At 36.6% G+C, this 14,363-nt stretch overlaps 1 non-coding gene across 1 annotated transcript; it reads left to right on the plus strand.

Moving 5' to 3' along the window:
• The first annotated feature begins 479 nt into the window (after positions 1–479).
• On the plus strand, positions 480–586 carry LOC141716097 (small nucleolar RNA R71). Its single transcript, XR_012572826.1, has one exon. It is a non-coding gene; the product is annotated as a small nucleolar RNA R71 (small nucleolar RNA).
• Positions 587–14,363: the final 13,777 nt, after the last annotated feature.

The raw sequence follows: 14,363 nt of genomic DNA on the forward strand, positions 1-14,363 counted from the left end.
GCTAATATGGTTGCTGAACATCATTCTAATTATTGCTCCAACTGAAATTGGGATGATTTATGTTGTTAGGATGATAAGTAGCTGGCACAGGCTACTGCGGTCGCTGATAATTGTTCACATACTGAATAGATTCATTAATAAGAGAACACTGATCCGTAGCATGAGAGCCTGCACAAAGCTCACAGACCATAGCTATCTGATTGACTCCATAGTTGGCTAAAGAATCGACCTTCAAAGTCAGCGCTTGGAGCTGTGGTGCAATAGCTGTAGCTGCATCGACTTCCAGAATACATGCTACTTTCCCAGGCATCATCCTTTGAGTTAGGTTTTGATGCTCATTTGCATCCATAGTTTCAATAAGATTATAAGCCTCAGTATAGCTTTTGGCCCACAAGGTGCCTCCAGCTGCTGCATCGAGCATGGGCCGAGATTGGCCCCCCAAACCATTATAGAAACCAGTGATCACCATCCAGTCAGGCATACCAAGATGTAGACACTTTCTCAACATCTCCTTGTAGCGCTCCCAAGCTTCACACATAGATTCTGTTGGTTGCTGCACAAACTGAGTAAGGGCACTCCTCATAGTTGTAGTCTTTGCTATTGGATAGAACTTCACCAGAAACTTTTGCGCAAGATCTTGCCAAGTGGTGATGGACCCATCTGGTTCAGAATGTAACCAGTCCTTAGCTTTATCCCTCAGAGAGAATGGGAAAAGCCTCAGCTTGATAGCCTCATCAGTCACACCATTATATTTGAAAGTACTACAAATCTTGACAAAATTCCTGATATGCATATTGGGGTATTCAGTCGCAGCACCTCCGAAAGAAACAGAATTCTGCACCATATGAATAGTGCCCGGCTTGATTTCAAAAGTGTTAGCCTGAATAGCCGGATGAAGGATGCTTGACTAAATGTCATCAATTTTAGGCCGAGAAAAGTCCATAAGAGCAGGATTTGCCGGAACTATATGACCACCCATGATTATTGGTTTTTTCTGCTCACTCTCTTTATCCGAATCTTCAAAATATATCTTCTCCGGAATATCAAGAACTGAGTCTGTCTCCTCAGCCGTATTTAAAGTCCTCTTGCGAGTACGAGAACATGTTTGCATAAATGCTCGCTAAAGTACCTGAAACACAACCGGAAATAATAAGTAACACGTCTTAATCAATGAGTCCTAATGACCACTGACGGTAAGTACATAAACTAAACAAATACGCCGAGTCCCCGGTAGCGGCGCCAAAAACTTGTTAGGCACAAAACACGCGCTAATAATTCATGCAAATATACGTGTTCGCAAGTAATATAAAATAATTTCTAGTTTGTTCCCACAGAGACTCAAACTAATTATGTTCAATTAACACTTACTCACCAATGTATGATTACTTCTCAATGTCAAGACAATAACACTTAGATTTGATTAACTAATTATTAACTACAATTAACTATGAGAATTAAAACACTTAATTGACACTTGAATTAATTACTATTAAACACACATGAGATCATAACTTCATTACTACTTCCTTCAATAATTATTGTTGTTACCCTTAACATGTAACGGTGTTGATATTAATCGAACAACACGAAACTGATAAAAGCCAACTTTCGTTGTACTAATACCATTCTACCAGACATCCACAATTAAGATAGAAGTTGAATAGTCATCAATTATGTTGAGACCCTATATGTCTACAGAATTTGACAACATAACGATTTAAGCACAAGTTATTCTTTATGATTACACAGGGCAAGTAAAATGGTTAGAGTTACCCACTAATCATACATACACATACATGAACCTATGCTAGCATGGCAAGTTCTAAACCTCAAGATCCACCGTCGCTTCACAAGAGATTAACAGCTAATCTTATATGTTCGCGACGCACATAAGACGAATAAGCACAACCTATGCTAGATATCATACACTCATCACACACTAAGGTATTAAACAACTAACTAAAAAAATCCATAGTAAATCCGTTACGACCCCATGATCACGATTAGCCCATGATAGAACTCATCGTCACCATGGGTTCATATGAGAACATGATAATAACACACAATATAAACTAATAAAAATACTTATTAAAACTAGAGTACGTCACAAGAGTAATAAGGTTCAAAGTAAAGAAAACTAGCATCCACTGATACAACAAATAAAAGAATCACAAGAAAATGTATGCTTCCTCTTCTTCGTTGCGATGTGCTAAAACGGTCTTCGTCCTTCTCTCCTCGCTCCTTGCTTGATACCACCTTTTGTGAAACGTCTCTGAAAACTACTTATATAGAAGCCCATAGGAACCAGCCATCTCAGAAGTCCAACAGAATAAGGATTGTAAAAATCAGTATAAAAATTCTCGTCCCTGAGCGGCCGCCCAGCAATCCTGAGCGGGCGCCCAGCATCCTGAGCGACCGCCCAGCTTTCCTGAGCGGGCGCCCAGCAGGCTACTGGAAAATTCCTCATTCTGCTCCCGATTTCTGCTGCATTCTGCTCCTAACTTCCCACATCCAATGCCGAGCACTCCCCTAGGCTTATTCCTAATGAAATCTCCCCACAAATGCAAGTTATACCCTGAAATGCACAAACACTAAAAAAAGGCATCAAAATACACAAAATACTTGATTTCAAGACATCAATTCAAGTCATAATAAGACGCTCTAAGTGGTATAAAATGCCACTTATCAGTCTACAATTCAAGAACAAGGTTTGTCATGGAATCTATCAATGTCTCTTTTGATGATAAGAAGATTACTGGACTTGAAGATTTCAATGATCTTGATCAGCTGAGATTTGAAAATGAAGTTTTAAATTCTGATTCTATAAATTCTGATAGTCTAAATCCTGATACTACAAACTCTGATGGGTTAAACTCTGATGTTATTGAAACTGTGGTGACTACACCAAAGGAAAATGCACTCGTGCAGGGGGGGCATATTGAAGATCCAACGACATCTCAAGAAGCATCAGAACCTAGAACAAGCTCTTCAAGTTCTGATTCATCAAGTTCTGATGGGCCAAGTTCTGATCATTCTGGAAACTCAAATTCTGATTCATCAAGTTCTGATGGGCCAAGTTCTGATAATTATGGAAACTCAGATTCTGAAGGATCCAACTCAGAGAGCATAATTTCAAGGGGAGCATCATAAAATGTTGAAGGAGACAGCATGGATCATGGGGGAGCATCCAGTTCTAGAGATCATCTTCCATCTGCAAGGAAGTGGACTAAAGCACATACACCTGACTTGATTATTGGAGATCTTGAAGCAGGTATTAGAACTAGAACAGCAACATCAAATGAATGTCTCTATCATTATTTTCTTTCTCAGGCTGAACCAATGAAAGTGGAAGAAGCTCTTCAAGATGCTGATTGGGTGCAAGCAATGCAGGAAGAGTTAAATAAATTTGAAAGAAATAAAGTCTGGACCTTAGTGCCAAGACCAAAGAACAGATCAGTTGTTGGTACAAAATGGGTGTTTAGAAATAAAACTGACAGTGATGGAATAATTACAAGGAATAAAGCAAGACTGGTTGCAAAGGATATTCTCAACAGGAGGGAATTGATTATGATCAAACATTTGCACCAGTTGCTAGATTAGAAGCCATAAGGATATTTCTGGCTTATGCTGCTCACAAAAAGTTTACAGTCTTTTAAATGGATGTAAAAAGTGCTTTTCTTAATAGAGAATTGGAAGAGGAAGTATATGTTGAACAACCTCCAGGTTTTTTAGATTCAAATTTCCTAATCATGTCTACAGACTTGATAAAGCACTTTATGGCCTTAAGCAAGCTCCAAGAGCATGGTATGAGACATTAGCTCAGTTACTTCTGGAAAGTGGATTTAACAGAGGGACTATTGATAAAACTTTATTATATCTCAACCATAGAAAGGACTTACTTTTGGTGCAGATATATGTTTATAATATCAATTTTGGTTTTACAAATGACAGACTTTGTAAAAGGTTTGCCAAGCTAATGCAGTCAAGATATCAAATGAGTATGATGGGAAAACTTAGCTATTTTCTGGGCCTTCAAGTTAAGCAGAATGAAGAAGGAACTTTTATTTGTCAATCTAAGTACACCAGAAATTTATTGAAGAAAATTGGAATGCAAGACTGTTCAAGTGCATCCACTCATATGGCCACTGCAACAAAATTGGATAAGGATACTGGTACATCAGTAGATCTTACTGATTACAGAGGTATGATTGGCTCATTACTCTATCTAACTGCAAGTAGACCTGATATTATGTATGTTACCTATCTTTGTGCAAGATTTCAAGCAGATCCAAGAGAACCTCAATTAATAGCTATGAAAAGAATTTTCAAGTAACTAAAGGGTACAGCTGATCTAGGATTGTGGTATCCTAGGGAATCAGACTTTAAGCTAATAGGTTACTCAAATGCAGATTTTGCAGGGTGCAAAATTGACAGGAAAAGCACAAGTGGAAGCTGCCAATTTCTTGGAGGCAGATTAGTTTCTTGGTTTAGCAAGAAACAAAAGTCAATTTCCATATCAACTGCAGAAGCAGAGTACATTGCTGCAGGAAGCTGTTGTGCACAAATTCTTTGGATGAAGAATCAGTTACTAAATTATGGGTTAGAATTTTCTAAAATCCTTATTTACTGTGATAATCAAAGTGCTATTGCTATGATAGGTAATCCAGTTCAGCACTCAATGACAAAGCACATCAGCATTAGGTACCATTTCATAAGGGAACATGTGATAGAAGGTATAGTGGAATTGCATTTTGTTCCAACAGATCAACAACTAGCAGATATCTTCACAAAACTACTATGTGAAGCTACTTTTACAAGATTGGTAAATGAACTTGAATGGTTTCAGGTTCTTTCTCTAAATCTGCTTAGTTTACGTTCTGATACACCAGACTTTATAATCAGTATTTACATATATTACTATCTTTATGTAATCTGTGCTTAAATTGAAATTTACCTAAGTACTGATTATTGTCTGATGTGAACTTCTAAACTCTGATAGTGATATGAATGTTTCTGTGACTACTCAATCCAATAAGGATAACTGTGCTAGATGCTGACCTAGTAGTCTCTAATATACTAAAGATCCCATGTTTGAAGTAATTGTTTATGTGGAAATCTTTTAACACAAGCAAATTTTGATATTGAGCTTGGTTAGGTTTACTTTGTGTGTCTTATTACTAAGTCAAAAACTAGAATAATGCTTCTTATTTGTTAAGTTCTGATGTTTGTAAATCTTATGGATGTACTAAGTGTTGATAAGCCTCACTTATCAAAAGAAAAAGTAAAGAAAAGAAATAAATATCAGGTACTCCTTTGAGATCTAGAGAAAAATGTATGTGGAAGGGAAGACCCACGTGCATTGCTGGTATTAAGTAATATGCATTAGAAAAGCAAAATAAAATTTTCTTGGTGACTTTTCACATTCTCTGATTACTGGAGAAATACTCTGATAATAGCATAAATTCTGATAAGCAGTTGTGACTCACTTACACTAAGAAGCCACTGTAAAAAGGAATTTCAAAAGATGCATAAAATGAGCACAAAACAGTTGAGGTGGACTCATGCATGAACTCATTCTATAGTAGACTTCAGACTAATGACAGATTTTGAGCAAAGTTCTTAGTTATGCCTTATTTCTAAGATGTACTGAAGTGAATCAGACTTTACTCTTTGTCTGGTATTTAGCTTAATGCACACACTTACACTCCATATGAATAAGGAAAATTACTGTGGTGATCAATGTTGTTTTAGATGAACAGTTTAAGTGTCAGTTACATAAATTCTGAGGACAAGTTCTGATGGAAGTTCTGATGATTAAGTTCTATTGAAACCATATCAGTATTTGTGTGAAGAATTACAGAAATAAACATTCACTTTTTGAGTAAAGAAGCCATATTCTGATGACTTTTAAATTCTGATAATAATCAAGTTCTGATGCTTACGTGGCAGTATTTATTTACTTGATTTATTTTTGGTCAATACTTCAACGGTTATATTTTATCAGAATATTGGTTTAAGTGAGATAAAGACAGTAATAATCATTTGTTTAGTGGGAACAGTTTTTTTTGAAAAACTGCATGTGCATAGTAATCATTACTTATTTCCCGTGCCCATTAACTTTTGTCTTAACTACTGCATGGCTGACAGGTGTACACTCTGTTCCACTTCTCAATAACTGCTGTCAAGTGGCGTGTATAAGTACAAGAGAGAAAAGATTTTAAATCTTTTATTTACTTTTGTATTCTATACTCTCTCACTTCTTCTTATTTTCTCACATTCTCTGACGGTTTTCTATACAGACATTTTATCAAACACCTTTCAGTCACTCTAAATTCTCACTCATTTTCAATGGCACCCAAGGATATAATCTCTAATGGAGCAAAGTTCGTCCCCAACAACTATGCTACCATTCTCACTAAGAGTGAAGCTCCTTCGGAACTTCATTTTATTCAGGATTTCTTATCTCATAGTGAGATTGGGTTCGCTTTGACACATTCATCCTATTTATCTGGAACTCAAGTTCTGACATTTTGGCGAACAGGACTTTATGATGATGGTGGTAAGCATGAGACTCCAAGCATCGTGTTTACAGCAAAGGAGGTTGAGTATGTTGTTACTCCGATAACAGTTCGAAAAGCTCTACACCTACCTGGAAACTGTCAATTCAGTTCTGCTATTGAGGAGCCATTGCTATAGCAAATGATGGCTAATCTTGGATACGAATAGAGTTTGGCTAAGTTGGGTCAACTCAAATGCCCATATATTCGAAAGGAATGGAGCTTCTTCTTCGATTGCATCACGAAGACGTTTGCCAACAAATGCTCAAATTTTGATGCCATTCCTATTCTGACACAACAAATTGGGTATGCACTCTTAAACCAGTCTCATTTTGATTATGCAAGGACTGTGTTATGTTTTATAGGAGATAGAATGAAAGAGGATAGGAATGTAATTTACTTTGCTAGGTTATATCAGTTAATTTACAATTACTGTACATCAGATGAACCACAATTAATAAGTGAACATAAGAACCATTTAGATTAGCTAAGAGGGCTTTTACTGATCTTTTCACTGCTGACAACAAGAAGGGAGTTTTGAGACCCCTTAGCATTCCTTTATCAGTAAAGCAAGCTCTTGTAAATGCTGATGCTGCTACATATTTATCACTATATCCTGATGTCCAACCCACAAACATACAACAACCATCAGCACCTACTCCTATCACTCCACAAACACTCACATCAGAACATGCCAACCAGCCATCAGCACATATTCAAGTGAAGCCTTCTTCTTCTAGAGCAAAGAGGACTAAAACAGTCCCTCAGTCACAACAAAAGAGAAGGAAGATAATTTTAAGAAATGAATCTGATGATGAGGTACAGGTTCAACCATCAGAACCTGTAGCTGAAGTAGCTGAGAAGGTCTCTTCTTAGAAAGCTAAAGAAACTGGGAGTTCTAGGCCCCTAAAAAGGCTTAGAAAGCTAAACTCTGATGATGAAGCTCCCAGAGTTTCTCCATCAGCAAAGAAATTTAAAAAGCAAAGAGCAAGGAGGGATATAGAATCATCAAGTTCTGATGAAGGAATGGAATCAGCAGCTGAGGAAGGAGGTTAGGAATCTCTGATCTCAAAAGACCCAATTGTGATTGAATCTCTTCCCACTACTGAACCAGACTTTACTGAAGCTCACAAATCTTCTATTCAAGAGCCAGAGAATACTCAAGAACACATGCCTACACCTCATGTGTATCCTATCATTGATCAAGTACATGCTGATAATCCATGTATAAGTGCTGAAATAGATATTCACAACTGGAATGTGCCTGAGGTTCTGTACTTGGAAGCTCCAACCATTTCCCAACACACTCGACCAGCAACTCCACTGCTAGATGCTGATATCAATGCAGATGAATCTTCTATTACTTCACATACAGTTATTTTATCACAAGATGCTGATACTGAAGATTCTGCAAGTTCTGTTGAAATAAATGCTGAAAATACTAGTGAAGCTGCTACAAATGAAAATGCTGATGTAGCTGGTCCTTCAGGACATGCACCTCTATAAACAGTTAATAAAGCTGATTTGATTAAAAAGTTTTTGAGAGGGGATACACCAGTACCTTGGAGTGAAACTTCAAGAGGAAGAGAATGGATCAAAGAGTGGAACAAAGTTGATTTTGTTCCTACTGCAAATATTCTTGTTGAGCACCTGGCTAAAGTTGATGAGATGCTGATGAATGATGACTTCAAAGCACAACTCAGAGTTACTGCATTGAGTACCGGGAACCTTCAAGGTCAACACTCAATAACTCCAGCCAAGGTGAATAAAATTCAAGAAACACTGATTCAGCAAGACATGAATGTCAAATTGGAAAAGAAAAGGTTTTTCAGCCAGCCTTTGACCGCATTGCGTATATAGAAAAGACTCAGGAAAAGCAGCAAGCTCAACTATCTGATATCTTAAAGAATCAAGCTGCTCAACAAGACCAACTCAATGAAATCCAAAACTCTGTGGAATTGCTTGTCTCCCTGCTTCCACCAGATGATGCCAAAAAGGGGGAGAAAGTGATTAAGTCCAAATGCAAAACTAATCAACCACTAAAGGGTAAGGATGTTGATAATGAAGACCAGGGAAACTCTGAAAGGAGTGGAGGTCTAAGTCAAGGCAGGGGTTCTTTATCAAGCAAGGCAAGAACTACAAGTCAAAGAACAAGTTTTGATGCTGGGAAAGAATCTGATACAGGTAAAAGGATAAGTTCTGATGAACAAACTCTGAAACTTAATGAAGAGATCTCTAAAAGGCTGTTCCTAGAAGACAATCCAGGCATGGATATTGAGAGTCTGAAGGAAGAAGAGGTTAGACTGAAAGCTGAAAATGACAAATCTATGTCAAAGTCTAAAGCTCAAGTCAATGGAAAGAAGCCATCAAAGCCTAAGGGCATTGTGATCAAGAAGAGGACAGATACTGAGGCATCTAAGGCTAAGTCCAAATCACAGGTGGAAGTTAATCCTAGATTCAAGGGTAAGGCAAAAGTTGATGAACTTGTAAAGATATATATGCCAACTATGGATCTGGAAGTAAAATCTGATAAAGACGCAACTCTGATTTTCAAGAAGAAAAGCAATATTCAAGAAACCTCTGACAGAGCTCAAGTTGTCTTGACATCAGAAGAAAAGGAAACCTCTGACATTGCTCATGTTAAACCTTTAAAAATTCTACTACCCGGGTTTACTAAAGCTCAACAATCTGCTCAACCAATGAAGACTTCAACAAAGGTTTTTAAGGGTAGATTACTTCAAGGGAAGAAAGCAAGAGATAAAACAGGACTGGGTAATGCTGATGAGAGAAGAGTAAGCAACTCTACCTTAAATCCTACATCTCTTTCTGAACCAGGAGTAGGGACAACTCCAGAAAGACTAAATCAATTGGAGTCTGTATAAATGGTCTACCACTCTGTGTTAAAAGAAGATATCATGCTATACTTTATGACAGATGGGAGGGTATTCCAGATAAGAAAGGATGTTATTCGTTTGAAGTACTTTGAAGAATTGCAACATGTGCTATTTCTACTTCAAGTGAAGAACAGATCAACAGATGGTGCTGCCAGTTACTTAAAATCTGATATTCAAAGACAGAAGAAACTTTATTCAGTAAAGTCTGACAGACCATACTATCCTAAGTACAGAGCTCACAATGGAGAACTAGTTGAGATAAAGCCTAATACCGCCAAAATCACTACATTTTTTGGTATTAAGGGACTGTAATTTAATCTGGAGTCTGACAAAGCTTATCTGATCAGACTGGATCAGGAAATAAGGAAAGCAAAGATTAATGATCTCAGGGCTGCTATCTTTCAAACAGGAGAAGATACAGTTGAACTTAAAGATGCTAAAAGGAGGATGATAAATGAACTTGAATATGCTGAGAGAACCCTTTTGAAGAACTATCTCAAAACAACTCCTGACATTCGAGAGATCACACACTGAAGCCAAGTCAAGGACTACAACTGTTAAATTTTGAAGTATATACAGGCTAAAGCTGATATCAGACTTTAAGGATGGTAAAAGCTACAAGGACTGTGAGTTGTAGTTATCTAGTCAAATTCTCATATGCATTTGTACGTAATGTTTTTGACATCATCAAGTATCTATTAAACTTGTATATTATGCTAATTTACAAGTTGAGGGAGATTGTTAGATATATTTGTGATATCATGTCTAATAATGATTTGTGTTTAGTTTTCAGATCTTGACTAACAGGATAAATCAGGACTTAACTGGAAATTAGTACTTATACTGAAGTCAGAACTTAAGTTATCAGAACTTAAGATATCAGAAGATATTCATCAGGAGATATTATTAGGACTTAAGAAGACGTTCAGATAAGGAAGGCGGCTGATTGAAAGGAAAGAAGATCAAGACTAAACAAGAAGAGATATGCATGGAGAAGAATTCTATGAAGAATAGAAGACTTGGAGGAAAAGATAACTAATTGATATATTTTAGGATGCAGACTTATATTCGATATCAATTAGAAGATTACCTTGTAACTGTGTGTCTATATAAACACAGCATAGGGTTTACACTATATGTGTTATTATAATCGAGAATATTATTCATTGTAACCCTAGCAGCTCTCGTGATATTTGTTCATCACTGAGAGAGAACGATTCCATTGTAATACTGTTTTATTAATAAAATTATTCTGTGTTTCATACTTGTGTTCTTAATTCAATTTGATTGTAGTATACACTGCATTCAACCCCCTTCTACAGTGTGTGTGACCTAACAGAATAAGATATATGAGGAAAGTTTCCAAAAATTGAAGAATCGATGGTGACCGCGCCTGTACTTGTTTTACCTGACGATCAAGGAGATTTTGTCATTTACATCGACGCTTCTTATCGAGGACTTGGATGTGTTTTGATGTAACATGGCAATGTAATCGCATACGCTTCTAGACAACTAAAGCCACATGAGCAGAAATATCCAACGTATGATCTGGAACTAGCAGCAATTGTATTCGCACTAAAACTCTGGAGACACTATCTGTATGGTGAAAGATGTGAGATTTACACGGATCATAAAAGTCTGAAGTATATTTTCACGCAAAAAGAACTCAACATGCGACAGCGACGTTGGCTAGAACTAATCAAAGATTATGACGTCTCGATTAATTGCCATCCAGGAAAAGTGAATGTTGTGGCAGATGCATTGAGTCGAAAGGAGAGGTTGAACCTGTTAACATCTTCAGAAGACTTGATCAAAGAATTTGATAAATTGGAAATTGAAGTTTGTGTTCCAGAAAGCTCTACTGAAATGATTTATGCAATGACTTTCCAGCCAGAATTACTGTAGAAGATAAGAAGATGTTAAAAAGAAGTAATGAATTACGAAATCGACAATTTTTTAGGAGAAGAGATTATCAGCCAAAAAGTTGCCAAAGGAATTTTTCGAGTTGCTTCGAGGATCTGGATACCTAATGTACCGGAATTGAAAGCAGAAATTTTGCAAGACGCTCATAGCTCAAGATATTCAATTCATCCCGGAAGCACTAAGATGTACAGAGATCTGAAAGAAAACTTTTGGTGGCCAGATATGAAAAAAGAGATAGCAGAATGGGTCAGTAAGTGTTATACGTGCCAAAGAGTCAAAGCTGAACATCAACGCCCGAGCGGATTACTACAACCACTAGATATTCCAGAATGGAAATGGGAACACTTAGCGATGGATTTCGTAGTGCGACTACCAAGGACTAAAGCTAATCACGATGTGATTTGGGTTATTATCGACCGATTAACAAAGTCAGCACATTTCCTTCCAATCAATGAAAGATTTTCGCTTGACAAGTTGATGCACCTATATCTCAAGGAAATTGTGATGCGTCATGAAGTACCTATGTCCATTGTATCAGATCGAGATCCCCGTTTTAATTTGAGATTTTGGAGACAATTCCAGGAATGTCTAGGAACCAAGTTAAATATGAGCACCACTTATCATCCACAGACGGATGGGCAGAGTGAAAGGACTATTCAGACAATTGAAGATATGCTACGTGTATGAACGATAGATTTTGAAGGCAATTGGGACGAGCACTTACCGCTAGTGGAATTCTCTTACAACAATAGCTATCATACGAGTATCGAAATGCCACCTTATGAATCTTTATATGGAAGAAAATGTAGATCACCTACATTTTGGGATGAATTTGGAGAACACAAGATTCTAGGTCCAGAAATAATTCAGCAGACCAAGGAAAAAGTAGAACTTATTCGCAAGCGACTCGAAGCAGCACATAATCGACATCGTAAATATACAGATCTAGCCAGAAAGGATGTGGACTATCAAAAAGGAGAGCATGTACTGTTAAAAGTCTCGCCATGGAAGGGATTGACTAGATTTGGCAATAAGGGCAAGCTAAAGCCTCGTTACGTCGGTCCATTTGAAATTCTGAAAAGAGTAGGAAAAGTTGCGTACGAATTAGCTTTACCACCCCATATGCAACATATTCATAATGTATTCCATATGTCTATGTTTAAGAAGTATAATCCTGATACAAGGCATATAATAGAGTATGAGCCAATAGAACTTCAGGCATATTTGTCGTATATAGAGCAGCCGGTAAGAATTTTAGATCAGCTAGAGAGAGTATTAAGAAATAAATCTGTACCATTAGTGAGAGTTTTTTGGAGAAACCCAGTGGTTGAAGAATCAACCTGGGAACTTGAGAGTGATATGTTAGAAAAATATCCTCAGTTATTTGCATAGCGTGATTCTAAGGACAGAATCTTATTAAGGGGGCAGAATGTAACGGCCGAGAAAATTATGCTTGTATTATATTATAATAAAGATAATTATATGTATTATTATGTAATTAAATGTGTTAAGTCATAAAACCGTAATTGCTATGTGCTACGTGTTGTCTGTTTTGATCAGAATGTGATTCAGATATTTATTGAGTGTTTTATCGTAAGTTATATGTTTTATATCAAAACCCATACAGTTCAAACAGTATTTTAAAAGCCCGTATTTCAAACAAAATTATTGGCCCTATTTTTCCAAGAACGGCCTATACCATATCGCTGTTCTGAACCCCTAGATGTTTTACAAATTTACCTCGTTCGCGAAAAACGACTTTTCCGGACTCCTTTGGGAGTCAAAAACCCCAAAAAAATCACATTTTTATTTTTATATGATTATGAAATTATCAAACATCATTTTTTCTTACATTTTTGTAATATTCACAATTTTTGGTAATTTTTGGCATTTATTTTGTATTTATTGGATAATTAAAAATTCATAATTAATACCCAAAAATTGGGGCAAATATTTTTATTAGATGTGTAATTAGCCCCTTAATTTTATTTAGGGGTATTATTTTTAGTAGTATTAATACCTGTTTATTAATTAATTAATTATTTAATAATTAATAAAAATCAGAAAATCAAGAATATTGGGTTTGGGGGTGAAGAACATTCAGAGAATTCAATCACAGATTTCACCGTGATTCTGTTGTCCAATATGGCCATGTGAGTAACCAAAACAATCCTCATGATCCCTACTTTCTGTTTATATCATCGATTTTATGTGATAATGATTTGCTTTTCGATTCATTTTTTTAGGGTTTATGTTCGATTTAGGTTTTATTGATTCATGAATCATTTGTTTGTTTTGATGATTCCAGTCGCTTTACTTTAAGTTAAGGAATGATTTTGTGTGTTTAATTGATTAGTATAACCCCTGGAAGTAGTTGTTCGAGTTCTTAGGTTTTTGATATTTTTAACTTCGATTTTGGTAAATTATAGACGTTTTTGGTTGCTGTTAGTTGTTGGGACTGATTCAAGAACTAAAGAGCTTTGATTTCGTATAATAATCTTTGAGTTTGGTTTACGATTTGGTGATAAACGATTTTCTGATGAAGCTCATCGGAAAATACTCTGTTTTCGCCGGAGATGGAGGAGGGACAATGTTTGGATGGAGCTGTCACTGGCGGAAGGGATGCTACAGTCGTGGGGAGTCGTTTGGCATCGAAAACGGAATGAAACAAAGGCCTGAACGCTGCGTTTTTGCCTCGCCGGAAACAGCCCGCCGGTGCCGGATTCTGGGCAGCCGGACGGCTGTTCTTGGTGACCCGAGGTCGACCCGGTTTCGACCCGGTGTACCACCCGGGTTTGATCCCCCAACACCCAATTTCATTTCCTGTTTTATGTTTCTGGAATATTAGTTAATTATTTATATTTTAGAAAATCAAAATCAGTTTTTATTAATTCTAAAACTCAATTAAAAATTAGTTTTATATTCTCAAAATTATTATAATTAATTTATAAATTATTTTATTAATTTAGAAATTTAAAAATCATTATTT

The sequence above is a fragment of the Apium graveolens genome, chromosome 3 (assembly GCF_009905375.1).
Source record: "Apium graveolens cultivar Ventura chromosome 3, ASM990537v1, whole genome shotgun sequence".
NCBI lineage: Eukaryota > Viridiplantae > Streptophyta > Magnoliopsida > Apiales > Apiaceae > Apium > Apium graveolens.